General features: G+C 56.5%; 1 protein-coding gene across 25 annotated transcripts in view; it reads right to left on the reverse strand.

The window, feature by feature from the left end:
* NCOR2 (nuclear receptor corepressor 2) overlaps positions 1–16,513 on the reverse strand; it is a 223,385-nt gene that overhangs the window by 184,296 nt on the left and 22,576 nt on the right. For 24 of the 25 annotated variants that reach the window (XM_060170645.1, XM_060170652.1, XM_060170650.1 and 21 more), the window contains exon 2: positions 8,837–8,883. The exons of the other annotated variant lie outside the window; for it this stretch is intronic. The gene's annotated coding sequence lies outside the window, so the exon portion shown is untranslated. The remainder of the gene's footprint in view (positions 1–8,836; positions 8,884–16,513) is intronic. 25 annotated transcript variants of the gene reach the window in all.

Here is a 16,513-nt window from a genome sequence, read left to right on the forward strand (position 1 = left end):
GATTCCTCTACCTAAGACGAGCCCCCCAGAAAGCAGGGTCGTCCCACCCTGCGTTATTCCACAACCAGCATTTCCCTGCCTTGCAGTAGCATGTTTGTTTATTGTACTGCCCATCTCCCCATCAGTCTGTGGGATCCACAAGGCGAGGCCCTGGTGTCTTGTTTGCTGTGTATCGCACCCCACTCCCAGGAGGCCATGGGGACACCAGGCTGGCTGCAAGGAGGCAGGAAGCAGACCCTCATGTCCTGACCAGTCCTGACCAGCCCAGAGCAGCTGTTGCATGCCTGAGGGCCCTATGTTACACGGGGAGGCTGGCCCACCGCCGGTGCAGCGCTGCCAAGGGATTCATTCTGGCTCCAGGCTCAGGGAGGGCTGCAGGTGGTGCCTGCAGACCCCATAATCAACAGCAGGTGCTGTGGAGTCAAGCTTCCTGGGTTCAAATCCCAGTTCTGCCAGCTGCCAGCTGTGTGACCTTGGAGAAGCCACTTAACCTCTCTGCGCCCACAGCATCCTTACATACAAAATGGGGATGATAATACTAGCCCCTACCTCGTAGGGCTGCCTCAGGAAGTACATTAGTGAATGTACATGATACATTTAGAACACAGCCTGGCATAAAGTAAATGTGCAGGAATCATTAGAAATTACAGGGTTAATAATAATGATAATGGCAAACTCTCACATAGCACTAAGGCAAGCAAGAAGTCAGGAAATGTTGGCTTGGGTAATAAATGCAGTATTTGCTCTGTGCCTGGTCCTGTTTGAAGTGCTTTACGCAGGAGTTCCTACAAGGTATGTTTGTTATTATTCATTCAATGTGCTTGTTCCAGCTCTTCCAGGCAGCCTCCCCGGATTGCTCCAACCCTCAGGAGCAACAGGGACACACACAATTCCTCATGTGAGTCCGTCCTCAACTCCCCTCTCCGTCCCAGGCTACAGGGAGGGGCAGGAGAGCCCCCAAACCCCATGAGACTGAAGTCAGCACAAGGGTGTACATGCCCCACACCAGCCCAAGCTGCAGCCCCTGCTGACTCCCAAAAATGCAGGCCCCATCGGGCACCCCAGAAAGTGAAACATGCTCCCTCACCGCAGTCTGCAGTGGGGCAACTCCTGGTGGAGGCCTGGGCATCCCAAGGGCATCCCAAGGGCTCAGGCCCCACTGCCCCTGCCAGGGTCAGATGTCTGAGACACAGGGCACACCGTGAAAGAGGCAGTGACTTTGGCTGGGGGTCTGGGGTCTGCGTAGACGGCGTGTGAGAACGATACTGCCCCTCCAGCCGCTGCCATCCTTTCTGTCCCCTAAATGATATGGGTGCAGCTGGTCTCCTGGCCACCCAGCACAGCAAGGACCCCAGCGAAGCTAGCCTTTGGCATGCACAGGCCCTTCACTTCTCGGACAGGAGAGGCAGACCCCTCCATGCCGGGGACCTGATGTGGCCCCAGACCAGGTGGTAAGAGCTGGTTAGAATGCCGGCCCCAGCACCCACCTGCTGTGTGACCTCACTCAAGTCCCTCCACCTCACTGAGCCTCAGTTTCCCATCTGGAAAATGGGTCTAACGATCATTATCACAGGCAGGACAACGAGTGTCCAAAGAGACAGCAAATCAAAGTCACAAAAAAAGAAAGAGAAGATCTAGAAAGAGGCTATTTTAATTTCTGCAAATGGGCTTTTGCTTTGTCATTAAATGAAACAAAATTTTATTTCATGGTTCAGAATGGTTTCTGTTTGGATTTACGGCAGTCCTGGAAGGAATGAGCTCATCTTTTCAGCATTTAAGCCTCTGGGTGCCTTGAGCCACCCTAAGTTAGCATCTCCCTCAAAGGGCACACGCTCAGCAGAGACAGCGCTCCAGGTAACCCACACAAGAGGACCTGGAGGCTAAGTCAGAAGACCTGGAAGGATGCGGGCTCTGGGGCAGACAGACTGGGTTCGAAACTCACTGGTTGTGTGTCCTCAGGCAAGTCACTTAAGCTCTTTGCTCCTCAGTTTCTTCATCTGTAAAGTAGGAATGACAACGATCCCTACTTCACAGGGGGGTTGGAAGATTATATAAACTATAACAGGTAAAGTGCAACGTGATTACTGTGATAAACGCTGTTACTGTTATTGCTGTCATTTGCTGCAATTTCAAAAGGTTTAGAAACCCAACTGCAGGATAAAGACAAGTCCACCGGGATCCCTGGTGTCTGGGGGACCACCACCACCCAGCTCTCACTGGGAGCCCAGAAAGGCAGCGCCTCCCTCCTCCCTCCAGCTGGGGGCAGGGATTCCTATCAGACGGAAAGAGATACATGTCAGAGCTGAAGATTAAAAACAAGTACAATTATCGGGCAGGCATCCATCCATAATTATGAATTTGATGTAATTAGGCACCCCACTAACTTCATTACTTATTTATTTACGGGATTGCTTATTTAATTTACAGTCCTCCTTCTCTGAAAAGTCATCTTGGCTAACACCCCTCGGGCGAGGGAGGAGGGGACCCCCTCCTCTGTCCCTACCCCCACTCCCCATGCTCCTGCCTCGCCCCAAAATACCTCCCCAGAAGACCTCCGTGACTGAGACGCAAAGCCTGACATTCACTCAACAGTGCTCAGTGCCAGCCTGGAAGGTGGAAGGTGCAAAACATCCTTTACACCTTCATCTCTCCAGCAGAGGAAACCCAGGGGGAAGAAGGGTGATTCTAGGCACCGCCACCCTGTCACCAATTCCTGACGTGACCCTCTGGACCAGCGAGCACATCGGTGCACCCAGTGGGGCTGGTACTTCCCAGCTTGGAGAAGGAGAAAGCATCCAGCTCTCGCCAAATGACCTTTGATAAGTCACCTGACTTCTCAGACCCTCACTTTCCTCAACCGTCAGATGGGATTATTAAGAACAACACTCACAAGCTAGCTAACCCTAAAACCCCCAACTGCTGCTAGTTATTGCTACCCTGTGGCCTCAGCCAATGCAATAAGGCAAGAAAAAGCAAAGTGGTTTAAAGACTTTCTAGCTTCATTCATTAATAGCCAAGAACTAGAAGCAACCTAAAGGTCCATCAGCTCATGAACTGATAAACAAATGGAATCATATATGCACACAATGACAAGTGAATCTCAAAAACTTCACTCAGAGTGAAAGAACCCAAACACCAAAAAGTACACTTTATGATAATTTTATTGTGAAAACCTAGAAGATTCTATAACCTCTATGACAGCAGATCAGTGGTTGCTTCTGGTGCAGGGTGGGTGGAGATTCTTTTGGGGGTGATGGAGACACTCTACAACCTGATGGTGGTGGTTATAGGAATGTTTACATTTGTCAAAACTCACGGAAATGAACCCTTAAAATGGGTGTATCTTATTACAGTTTAATTACATTTCAATAGGCTTTTTTTTTTAACTATAACAGAAGAATATATACATATATTATTAACACCACTAACTCCAATCCCCATGCCCAGGTCAGGTCTGCTGGTTCCTTCACTGCCCCTCAAGTTCCCCCAAAGCCCCTGATTTATGAGCCCTGGACAAGTCAGGTAAGGACTGAATCCCAGATTTAGCCCTTCCTTCCTGGGTCATTTAGGGCAAATCACTTTGCCTCTCTGCCTGTCATCTACAAAAGCAGGGTTATAAGTAGCATGGTCCTTGGGGAGTTACTGTACACTAAAATGAACCAAGGTAAAACTACCTGCTGCAGGCTCCGGCATACAGCAGGGGCCTCGTTACTGCTGCTGCTAAATGATGAACGGGCAAGCTCCAGGCCCAGTGTGGACAGGGCTGGCCAGGCTTCTTGTCCCCCCACCATACATAAGCCCCCGGCCACAAGACTCCCAGCCTGGGTAGCTGCCTCCACCACTGAAGGGTCCAGACTGCCAGGGTTCCAGCATTTAACTGATGCCTGCTGTCCAGGACAGGACAAGTCTCCTTGACTCCACCCAACTCACTCCTCCCGGGAGAGCGGACACAAAAGGATGAGGGCCCTGTGGAGAGGAGCTGGCCCTGAGGGCGGGACAGTATGCCCTAGAGGTCACCTGGGGACAGGAGCTGGCCGGCAGAGAAGACATCCTGATGGAGAAGGGGCGTCCTGGCAGTCAGGCCATCACATATACACCAACTGGGGCAGGACAGGGTCACCCCAGAGCCCACTCATTTACGTAAGGAAAAAGACAATAGGAAAAGGACGGCGGGGAGGGGGCTTCAGGGGCTGAGGGGCTCTGTGTCAGCTCCCACGCGCCCGTCTGAAGGCGGCGGCGGCCCTGGGAGTGATGGAGCAGGGAGGCAGCGCCTGGCAGCCATGGCAGGAGGCGCGTCCCTCGGGCCCGATCAGAGGGCCAGCCGCAGGCAGACGCGCTCAACTGTCAGCCTCGTCCTCCCAGCCCGCCATCAGAGGCACCATTAATTGCTGTCATTTGAGGGTGGCCTGTGGGGAGAAGGAGGGGGGCTGCGGGAAGGGGAGGGGAAGGAAAAAGAAGGAGGAGGGAGAGGTGGGGGATGCAGGGAGGAGGGGAAGTGGGGGGAAGGAGGGGGAAGGACAGCTTGCCCAGGGCTGAGCATCCTGAGCTGGAAGGAGAGAGAACCACCCAGACATTCTCCTCCTCCACCCAATGAAGGGACCAGCGTCCCCCCAGCTAGGGGCAGAGCTCCTCGACCCACTGCCCAGGTGGGGCAAATAGAGTCCAGAGAGGTGTGATTCTGCCCATCCCAGCCCTGTGAACGTCCCCCGCCGTCCCCAGGGGATCCAGAAAGCCCGGCCGCCCCCCTCCCATCCACCTTCAGCCTCCACCCACCCCCAACCCCTCCCCCCTCCTCTCTTTGCTACCAGGCACCATGCTGGGAGAGGTTCAAGGCTGGGGCAAACCCCACTTTCCCACGGTGCCCCGCACTCACACAGCTCCCCCGCCCGGGATACCCAGCGCTCCCCTCCACCACCTCCACCACCGCAGGGTCAAAGCCTACACGCCACCTCCTCCCAGGACCGCCACCCTCACAAAAGATTCTGGAGCTGGGCTCCCTCTGCCACTTGCACACAGGGGACGTCACATCACCTCCCTGTGCCTCCGTTTCCTCATCTGTAGAATGGGCATAAGGACAGTGCAGTGTTGAAGTGTTTGCTGCTGTTACATGATCACCCAGGACTTCTGTCCTCCTCGACCCGCACACGTATCCCCTTCTGCCTCTTACTGTGGTTCTTTCTCAGAAGCGCCTGCTCCCCTGCCCCAGACTCCGGGCCCACCAGACCCAGCCCAGCCACCCCCCCAAGATGAGGAGGGTCTCAAAAGGCCTCCCATGTGGGGTCCATATTGTGCCTTTGCCTTCAGGAGGGGAACCCAAAGCATCTGCCCGGCCTCCATGCCCCCCGGTGGTCCCGCTGCCAGACGCCCCTGCCTGTCCCCAGACAGGCCTTGTCTCTGGGCTGAGGAGCCCCTTGGGTCCTGCCAGGGGGCTCTCCTCAGAGCACTGGAGTCCTCGGCAGGGGGAGGGACCCCCTCCGCCCCCTCCCCCGTCTGTCTGCCTCGGCCTCCCTCAGACGTGATGGATCGCCCCAGAGGAGGAAACTAAGTGCTTGCAGACAAAAAGCCCTTTTATCGTCCTCGGGTGGGCCACTGGAGTGACAAGCGGATAACAGCCACAGGAGGAAGGCTCTCCGTTAGGTCTGCGGTGCAGATGGATGGAGGACCGAGAGGCGGAGGAGAGGGAGGGAAGATCACCCCAGGCAAGGCCGCCTCCCTTCCAACTTCCAAGGCACCGAGAACGCCAGGTAGAAAACCCGGCTGGGCTGATCACTTTGGGGGGACCACCACCGGTGTCCCCCATGTTCCAAGATAAAACCCATCTCTGTGGGGCCCAGGGCCTGGCTCCGGAAGCAGGCAACCTCCAAGGCTGTCCCTCCCTCCTGCCTACTGGGGGCCCCCAAAGGCTCAGGAACAAAGGAGCAAGGCCTGACTCATGCAGACTCCTGCAGTCCAGGAGGCCCATTCCACACAGCCTCAGGGCCTTTGCACGGGCTGTTCCCTCTGCCTGGGAAACCCTTCCTCCAGAGACCTGCAGGCTCCCTTGCCTCCTCCTGCAGGTCTTTGCTCAAATGCCACCTTCTCAGGGAGGCCCACCCTGACCCCCCCATTTGAAACTGCAACCCCAGATCACCCACACACTCCCCAAACCCCCTCTCTGCTGGTTCTTCACCCCAGCGCTCCCCACCGAAGGGCACACTACGTATCTGACTTGTGAACTGTCTGCCTCACCCAGGGAGGACGGGATTCTTGTCCAGCTTATTCCCAGCTCTATCTCCAGCACCCAGAAAAGGGCCCAGCACACAGTAGGTGCTTTAGAAAGAATCGTTCAATGAATGAAGAAAATTAAAATCTCCCAATATCAGCCACTCCTGAGCCAGGACGTGCCCAGTAGTGCCCTCAGCAATCCTTGGAGGACAACCATTTGACAGACGAGGAAGCCAAGGCACAGAAGTGTCTCAGCTCCCTGGGATTTGCACCCAGGTCTGCAGGAGGCCCGCCCACTGCAGAACCACCCCAGAGACCCAGGACGCCAGTCCACGGCTGGGTGTCACAGACAAGGACCGAAACCCGCCCCTAACCTGCTTCTCGGCGCTGCAGCCTCAGGGAGGCCCCTTCCTATCTCTCAGCCTCAGTTTGCCCCTCTGCAAAATGGGGTTGCACAGGTAACCACCTCCCCCCACTGTCCCTCCCAGGACGCTGCCCTGCAGTCCCTACCGCACTGGTGTGGCCCTGATGAGGGAACGGCAGTCAGAAGTGCTAAGCAGAGAGCGCCAGATCTTGACCCCATCGTGGACGCCAAGGGTTGGGCTGGGGGCTCCTCAGACCCTCCTCCGGCCTTCCTTGGGGCCAGGCCTGGCTGACAACCCTTCCCAGCCCTAGAAGAACAGCTCAGTCGGTAAGAGGTAAAGAAAGATGCTGGGAGCGCTTCCTACCTACTAAGCACTGGTGCTCGCAGCAGCCCACGCCCCACGTCCCGAGCCCCAGCAGCTGAACAGTGCTCGGTGACACAGAGCCAGGAAGGGGTCAAGCTGTCATTTGCGGGGGGCCAGTGCCTGCGCCCCAGCAGCTGCACCCACTGACGAGCCCTTCCTCACTGGCACGGACAGGGGCTAGGCACCCCACATGCCCTCCAGATGTGTTTCCACTGCTTCCCCAAATGGCCTGACTCTCCAGAAGCCTGGGGGGTGGGGGGTGGGGGTGGGGCATTTCCTCACCACGCCCACAGGGGGTCTCTGGCCACATGACTGCCTCTCCCAGGCCTGGGTCAGCTGGTCACCCTGTCCCCGCGGGGCAAGGACAAGACACAGGGAGGGTACCCGCAGATTCAGCTCCCTCCTCTGCCAGGGCTCCCGGCTGCTTCAACAAAAATACAGAAACCAAAAATCTCAGCAACGATCACCAGCTCTGTGGGGGGATTTGATTCCATCCCCATTTTACAGATGGGGAAACTGAGGCACTGGGTGGCTCGGGACCCTGCCCAAGGTCACGCACATAACAAGCGGCAGACAGAGATGTGCACTCAGGCAACCAGGCTCCAGGGTCCCCGCCTGGGACCACTTGCCTCTCCTGGTTGAAAAGAACATAAAATAAAAGATGCCTCCCTCTCCCACCAGCCTGGCCAGTACCTGAATCCCCTCCTCCAAGCCTGTGCTGGGAATTCCATGGCGCTCTCACTGCTGGGGCCTGGGTTTGATCCCTGGTCGGGGAACTAAGACTCCACAAGCCGCACCACGTGGCCAAAAAAACAAAACAAAAACAAACAAACAAAAAACAAACAAGCCTGTGCCCACCCCACTGACCCTCACCTGGACTGCCTTCCCTCTCCCTGACACCCCAAACTCTGCCAGTGCCCCTAGGACCGCTCTCCACTCCCCCTGATAGAGAAGCTTTCTGGGGAGACCCCTGCCGTCAGATGTACCAGGTCGGCGGGGGGACAGGGAGGGCAGTGGGCACAGACCAGCCCCACAGGGGCCTCAGTCTGCTTGGCTGCAAAATGGGTGCATTGGGGAGGAATCTGCCAGGTTCCCTGGGAGAGTCAAAGAATCAGCCCCCGCTCTTTGCTTCCAGCTGAGACGTGGCACAGGTGACCCATCTGTGCGTCGGTTTCCCCTTTTATAAAATGACGATAACAGCCCATTTGGGAGCATCGCTGCGAGGGTCACAAGACACAGTGACGTGAAAAGCACTGTGGTGATGGGCTTTTGAGCAGCTCCTCTGTGCCAGGCGCTGCTCCCTATCAGCTCATTTAATTGTCGCAGCAACCCTACGAGGGGACACTCATTACCCCAGTCTACAGACAGGGAAATGGAGGCACAGGGAGATGAGTGACTTGTCCTGGGCGCCCAGCATGAAAGTGGCAGTGCCGGGACTGGAACCCCGGCTCCCCTGCTGGGCACGGCGACCACGGTGGCACACAGGTGTCTGGCTCGAGGGCCTCCTCCAACGTCCAACATCCCAACTCGAGGGCCAGCACACAGGCTCCACCCTCTCTGAGCCTGCAGCCCACCATCGGGTCACAGAAGCCATGTGGCCATGAACCCCAGAGACAGAGAAAACCCACTGTCACACAGCTGCACTGCTGGGACAACCCCTTCTCCCAGGCACCATCTGTACATCAATGCACTCAGCCAGAAAATACCCCATCCCGGGGGAACCCACAACCTCCACCCTGGGCAACACTGCTGCCCAGAGCCCACCCCACAAGGCCGCACAGAGCCCACCACCACATCCGCCAACAGAACCTGGCACCCCAGCAACTGCCGACCCCCTGTCCACGAGAAGGTCCCAGCAACACGAACCCGCTGGAGACAGCAAGGAGGGATAGATGTGAACCTACCAGAAACAGCCACCAGCAACGCTGCGTCCTCAAAGACTCTGGGGGACCTGCAGGGGAAAACACGGGTCTTGTTAGCAAGGATCACAGCATCCCCATGGGCTAAGGTATGACCACATCAAAGTGCAGGTAGAGACGGCAAGGCCCACTGGCCTGGACTTGGGGCACTGTGTACATCAGGCCAAGTGTTTCTCCACGACAACCCCATGAGGTGGTACTGCTACCCCATTTGACAGAGGGGGAAACTGAGGTTCAGAGACTCAAAGTCTCACGCCCCAGGTCCCACAGCTAGGAAGTCACAGAGCTGGGATTCCAATCTGAACTATGTGGTTATAAAGGCAGCTCACACCCCAGCCAAGCCCCCAGGGGACCCCGGGCCCAGATCACACTGTCGCTGTGAAAATCCCCCGTTAACTTCCCAGGGGACCCTATGAAAAGTCAGTAAGTGACACCTGATGGAGGGGTGGGCCTACGACTCTCATTCAAGAATTTCTGAGTCACCATTCAAAGTCAAAACCAGCACAATAAACACTAGTGTCCAGAAAGTAAAAAGCACGCTCACAAATAAATAAGAGCCAATCAACCCAACAGAAAAACGGGCAAAAAGACTTGATAGAACTTCACAGAAGTGGATACAGAAACGGCCAATAAGCACATGAAAAGATGGTCAATATCATCAGTCATCAGGAAAGTGCAAACTAAGAGACCACTACACACCCACCTGGATGGCTAAAATAAGACAGACAATGCCAAGTGCTGACGAGGATGCAGAGCAACTGGAATTCTCAGACGTCACTACTTCAGTGCAAAATGTGCAACTACTTTGGAAAACAGCTTGGCAGTTTCTTACCAAGTTAAACATACATTTGGGTGACCATGTGACCCAGCAACTCCACTGCTGGATATTTACCTAAGAAAAATGAGAACATATGCTCCTACAAAGATGTGTACATGAATGTTCATAACGGCTTTATTCATAACCACAAAAAACTGAACACAGTCCATCCATAGATGAAGGGATAAACAAACAGCGGTACATCCATACCATGGAATACTACCCCACAATAAAATGGGACAAACTACAGACACACAACCACATGGAGGGATGTCAGACTCAGAGGCTAAGCACACGCGAGGATTCCATTGATAAGATTCTGGGAATGGCAAGACTCTACTTTCACGAGTAGAGAGGTCTGCAGGGGCAGTCACACTAGAACAAAAAGATGATTCCCACAAAAGTTAGGATGTTAAGCACCTCTGGAGAGAAGACCGCATGTGACTCCTTCACAATTATTCATTAATCTGCAGCCACGTGTTTATGCTTTTTTTTTTTTTTTTTTTTTTTTGGCTGTGCTGTGCGGCACGTAGGATCTTAGTTCCCCAACCGGGGATTGAATCCCTGCCCCCTGCATTGGGAGTGTGGAGTCTTAACCACTGGAGAGCCAGGGAAGTCCCTATGCATTCTTTATTGTGTTAGCTTCTGCAAGAAAAAGAACAAGTAAACAAATAGTAATGGGCAGACCACTAGAGAGAGATCAAAACCCTGGCTGTGGTCCCAGCTCCTCTACTAACGGCTGTGACCTTGGAGTCTCTGACCTTGGTTTTCCCATCCAGAAAATGGGCCCACTCCCCACGGCTGTCTCCAAGACCCGTCCCTTCGCAAACATCTCAGCCTCGAGTGGACATTTAGGGAACCCCTTCTGCACCCCTTGCCCCCACCCAGGGATCAAAGGCGAGTGGAGCTGCGGCTTCCGGCTCTCACAAGGCTGAGGCAGCTGCATGCAGGGCTCAGGCTCTGGGCCCAGGCTCCCTGAGTTCAAATCTGGGCTCTGCCCTTCCTAGCTGTGCACCCTGGGACAAGTAGCTTCACCTCTCTGAGGCTCAGTTTCTTCATCTCTAAAATGGAAACGAGGGGGACTTCCCTGGTGGTCTAGTGGTTAGGACTCCGCGCTTTCACTGCCGAGGACCCGGGTCTGATACCTGGTTGGGGAACTGAGATCCCGCAAGTTACATGGCGTGGCCAAAAAAATTTTTTTTCATTTTTAAAAATGGGAACGATGATACATTAAAAACACCGACCTTACAGGGATGCCGTGGAGGTAAAGTGCTTTCAGAGCCAGCGTGGGCTCACTAGCAGCAGTCAGTTCCTGCGGGGCGTTCTATGACCCCAAGGCAGGGGCTGGCAGCTAAGCTCCAAGACCCCAAGGAACCCTAAAAGGGGCAGCTGCAGGCGGCACATGGGGAAGGACCCTGCCCCTTCTTTCCTGTCCTTTTAAGGTTTTTTTCGCTACAGTGCCTCCAGGCTTGACACTTGTCCTGCCATCTGCGGCAGCTCCAGAGACAGGGCCCTGCAGGAAGGCTGGAAACAGGGAGGCCCAGGCATGTCTCCGTAGCCATCCCAGCTTCCCAGAAGCCTCTGTGGCCAGCCCCCTGCAGCAGGTCCTGCAAAGGGCTCAGGCGGGGTCAGGTGGCTGGGCGCTCTCCCCAGGCACCACTGTGGAAGGGTTGGGAGATCAGACCCCACCTGCTTCCCACCATCTCCCAGCCCCAGCCAGTCCCCCCTGCAGTCCCCCAATGGACACAAAGCACCTGATGGCGTGAGGTCAAGACCGGCCTGGGCCGGCCCCAGGGGGCCATACAGAGCATCTCCCAGCAATGCCCACAACACGCAGGTCCAGAGAGCAGTTCCCAGCCTAGAAAACTTGGGGACTTCCCAGGAGAAGCGACGGCCACGCTGTGCCCCACGGAGGAAGGTGAAAGGTGCGCTTGGCGAGAGGATGGGGGATGCGGGCAGAGAACAGCTGATCACAGCACGGAGGCTGGAAGGAAGCGGAGCGGAGTGAGTGTGTGTGTGAACCGGGTGGGCAGGGCTGATCGCCGCAGGGCCCCTCGGATTGGGATTTTATTCCCAGGGGCAGGGAGACCCTTAGGAGGGTTTCGCATGCAGAGAAGGGACAAGTCCCACCGGAATTTGGAGAGTGCATTCGGGCTGTGGAGTGGAGGATGGGTGAGGGTGGAAGCGGGACAAGTGGATGGGATGGAGAGCATTTTGCAAGTAGAATCCACGCGGGCGGGCGAGGGATGGAAGGGGAGCCTTGGCGGCTGTGCTGGGCTCCCGGCTTGGACAGCGACAGCTCTGGGTGGGGGAGGGAAGGAGAACCACATGCACTTCCTGTGGCCTTGCTGTGCTCGGGCTGCTTCCCGGGTACCTCACGTAATCCTCACAACCACCCCGGGAGGGAGGGAGGGAGGGAGGGAGGGAGGGATGGGGGCTTCTGTTTCCAGGCCAGGAAGCCGATGTTCAGCAGTAACTCACTCAAGGTCAGGAAGGGAAGGGAAAGAACCAGGATTTGAACCCAGGTCCAAGCGCTTTAAGCCTCGGGAGCCAGGGCACTGGTGGGGGGACCCTCCTTGAGCGTGAACAAGGAGAGCGGGAGTGGGGAGGTGGCCACTCCCAGGCTGACCCCAGGCACCCCCAGCAGGGAGGGGGCTCAACAGCTCCCTAAGCAGAGCTGCACCCAGTGGGACCTCCGTGGGCCCTGAAGGTCCCCGGGTCCCTGGGCCTCCTAGGAGGGGGGCGGCTCTGACCCCTGTGCAAGGGGCTCAAGCCAGGGAGCAGACCCTCTCATTCAAGGTCTCAGTCATGCTCATGCGGACACTGCTGCACATCCTCAGTCACACACGCACATACTCACGGCCTCATTCACTCACTTGTTCACACTCGTGCATGCCTGCGCACACTGTGCTCCCACGCACTCCCACACACATGCGCTTGGCCCAGGAAGGCTCCGCGGGGGAGCCAGCCCCCCGCACCGTGTTTCCAGCCATGGTCCTGTCGTGGCCCAGCCCAACTGCTGAATCCCAGCCACAACCTCCTCTCCCCCCACCCCTGGGGGAGAGAGTGGGGGAGGGAAGGAAGGGGGGCTGACCAGACTGGTTTCCCAGCAGAGCAGATAGAGGAAAGAGGACGGCTTCCAAGGGTTCCCCTCCCCCAGGCCCTCGGTAACCCTCCCTTAAGCACTTCAACAGCTCCCCAGGGCCCACGGGCTGAGACCTGCCCCCACATGGCACCAAGCCCCCAAACAAGCCCCATCAGGCCCCCCTCAGAGCTTTGGCCCTCAACTCTGCCATTTGCCCTCCCACCCCCTCCTCTGCCTTCCCAGCACCAGCATAACACTGCCTTTTTCCTCCTCCAGGAAGCCCACCCAGATTACCCCAGCCACAGAGGCTGACCCAAAGTGTCCATCCACCCCGCTCGGAGACAGGAAGCTAGCAGTCCAAGGCCACACAGGTGCAGGAGGGCAGAGCCAGTTGGGTTCAAACCCAGAGAGCTGTCCAGCTTTGACTGGGATACCAGCATCAACCTTCGGCCAGTTGACAAGCTTGACAGAGCCCCTGCACAGGGATGGAGCCATGAATACGAAAGACAAGGGTCCTCGGGGGACACGGTCACACCTACCCACACTCAAACACCACACAGATACATCAAGAAAAGAGCAAGATGGGGAATTCCCTGATGGTCCAGTAGTTAGGGCTCCAAGCTTTCACTGCCAAGGGCACAGGGTTCAATCCCTGGTCCGGGAACTTCGATCCCAGAGCTGTGTGGCGAGGCCAAAAATAAAAAAATAAAATAAAGAGGAAGAAAAAAGAAAAGAGCCAGACGACATCAAAGGGCAGTGACTGAAGTAACAGACATAAACCAGCATAAACCTGCAATGAATGACAGGCGTGATGGGGTATGGGGGAGGACTAGAAGACAGGTAGGGTCTCCGAGGAGGTGACACTGGAGCCCAGGGCTGAAGAGATAAGGAGGAAGGCGCAGCAAATGCAGAGGCCTGGAGACAGGACCCAGCTAAACTGGAAGCGGTGGTGGACGGGGCGAGGCGGGGGGGTGATACCGGCCTGGGTTTTGTTTCCAGGGCGAGGCCACGGGAGGGGAGGGGCACATTCGGATCTAACGCATGACCAAGTAGAACAGCGTGAGGCATGGCCAGGGAGGACACTTCCGCGTCAATCCCTGTCAGCTCCATGGAGGTGGTGTTCTCTTCCCCAGGCCAAGCCTCAGCCTCTCTCTGCACTGGAGTCTCTCCTAAGGTCAGAACCTGAGGGCTGAAGTCTCAGTGCCAGGCAAGTGCTTTGTAGCTGAACCTCAGGACCTCCAAACCTTTCCCACCAGGCTGTGCTATAGCCACCCAGAGGCAAGGCCCCGACCCCACTGGCCCCTGGAGGCCCTAGCAACACCGGGCCTTTGCCTCCACCTGCTCCTGGGCAGGTTGCTAAAAGTGATTGCACAGGCCAGGGCTCAGAACAAATCCTCCCTCCCAGCCCAGCCTCCTCTGGGCCTCCAGCCACGTGGGCCGTACCCTCGGCAGGGCCCCAGGAGGCACACTTTCCAGGTGTGAGAAGGAGAGGGGTGTTGATAGAGCCCCCGCAGTGCCTGCAGACGGGCAAGGCAGTGACAGAGGCAGCCGGGGTACCAGTCCTGGCTCGGCCACTCCCGCACTGGACACCCAAGTCACTTCATCTCCCCGTGCTTCTATTTCGCTGTCTATAAACTGAGGGATGGTAACAGTGTCCCTTCGAAGGGCTGCTGTGACCACTAAATGAGTTAATACAGCAGAGCCCCTTAGAGCAGCGCCCGGCACAGCGTAGACCTCAACAAGCTTATTAATCACAGTAAGCGCTTTCTGCATCTCCCCACTTCAGGACCCTCACAGCAACACTCCAAGAGAAATGGGGAAACAGAGAAACTGAGGCATGGAATGGTCACCTGTCCCAAGTCTCTCAGCTGGAAGCAAAAGAAAAAAGCTGGGACATGAACCCTTTCTTGAATCCCCTGACCCACCCCCACTCCCAGGGACCCTGGCAAATTCCTCCCCAGTGTGCTCATTTCACAGCCAAACAGACCCGTATCAGACAGGTCTGTGCCCACAATTTGCCCTGGTATAAGTGATAGCAAGTTGTCTCTCCAAAGAACTCCTACACATCCCTCAAAGCCCAGCTTATGATGTCCTCTCCCCTCCCCTCGATGTTATAAGCCTTTCCAGTTAGTCCAGTCATATCCTGGCCCTCACTGCCATCTCACCCAAAAACTCTGCCTGGCCACCTCCAGCAGACCCTGAGCCTTCCAGGAAAGGGCCTGCCTTATCCCTCACTGAGGCCACAAGGCCTGACGCAAAGGCAGATGCACAGTGGGAACAGCAGGGTGAGGCTCAGAGTAAAAGAGACTGCATACAGAGGAGGGTTCAGCACAGTAGGGCCAACGCTGTGAGGTGCAGCTGACAGCAGGGCTGAGAGAAGGCCTGGCACACAGTGGGCCCAGCCGACTCACAACAGACTTAACACAGTGCCCGGTGCACAGTGGGGCCAGGATCACAGAAGGCACTGGGGGAGGCCTGGACCTGCCTGCCGTCTTTCACCCAATCCCCGCACTCCCCACCGCTGAAAAGCCCCCCATGCGCCTCCCATACCCATGCGAGTCCCACCTACACTCACAAGCCCAACGGCCTCCTCCTCCAGGCAGCCCACACTCCCTCATACTCAGCTACATGCAATCTGGCTGCAGTCACAAAACCAACAACAACGGCAATAATAACAGTGGCCATAACTAGCGTTTAGTTACTCCTGTGAGGACACCAAGCTGAGCCTTTACATACTCATTTAACTCCCGACAACCTTTCAGGTAGGCTATTTTATTTATTTTATTATTATTTTTTTAAAAGTCTACAGAGCATTTTTTTTTTTTTGCCCGCGCCGCATGGCATGCGGGATCTTAGTTCCCTGACCGGGGATCGAACCTGTGCCCCCTGCTGTGGAAGCGTGGAGTGTTAACCACTGGACTGCCAAGGAAGTCCCCAGGTAGGTTATGTTATTATCCCCATTTTACAGATGAGGAAACTGAGACTTGGGGGGGCGGGTTGAGTCACTTGTCCCAGGGGTTATACAGCTGATGAGAGAAGTCAGGACGGGCACCCAGGCGGCCTTAACCGTGCACACGGGGCTGAGCGCTGTTACTGTTAGTGGTACCCTTACCCTATGTTCTCAGACCCTGAGCCGGGCAGCAGGAACCCGACTTAACCCTCCCTGCAGCCTCCTGAGCTGCTGCTACCCATTTCCTGGATGGACAGACTGAGGCTCCAAGAGGGGATCACACAGCCAGGCTGCCACCCACTTCAGTGGTTCCCCACCCCACCCCCGGGGGCGGGTTCTCCACGATTCTCTCCCCAGTCAGTGCAGAGGCCAGAAGCCAGCGCCTGACGAGGAGGAGGAGGAGGAGGAGCCACAACTCACCCACAATAGCCCTCCCCAGTCATCACCTCCTCCCAGGGCAGGACCCCCCGCCAGGCTCTGCCGCGCCAGCCCAGGAGCCTCGGCACCAGCCCTCAGAGAGGAGACGCTCCACCTGCAGCTCCCGCTGTCCCATCTCAACCCCCTCAGTGGGCACAGGTCAAGTTCGACCAATCTGCCAATGAGCCCGGGAGGCTGGGACAAGGTCCCTGCCCAGGACCGTCCGGGCTGGAACCAGGTCCCCGAGCCAGCCTTGGAGAAAAGATGCTCCTCCACCTGCAGCCCCTGCCTTCCCATCTCAAACCCCCTCAGTGGGCACAGGTCAAGTTCTACAAAATCATCCAGGGCCCAGGGGCTGCTGCAATGCCCGCCACTTTGAGGAAAGGGAAGTGA

The sequence above is a fragment of the Lagenorhynchus albirostris genome, chromosome 14 (genome assembly GCF_949774975.1).
Source record: "Lagenorhynchus albirostris chromosome 14, mLagAlb1.1, whole genome shotgun sequence".
Lineage (NCBI taxonomy): Eukaryota > Metazoa > Chordata > Mammalia > Artiodactyla > Delphinidae > Lagenorhynchus > Lagenorhynchus albirostris.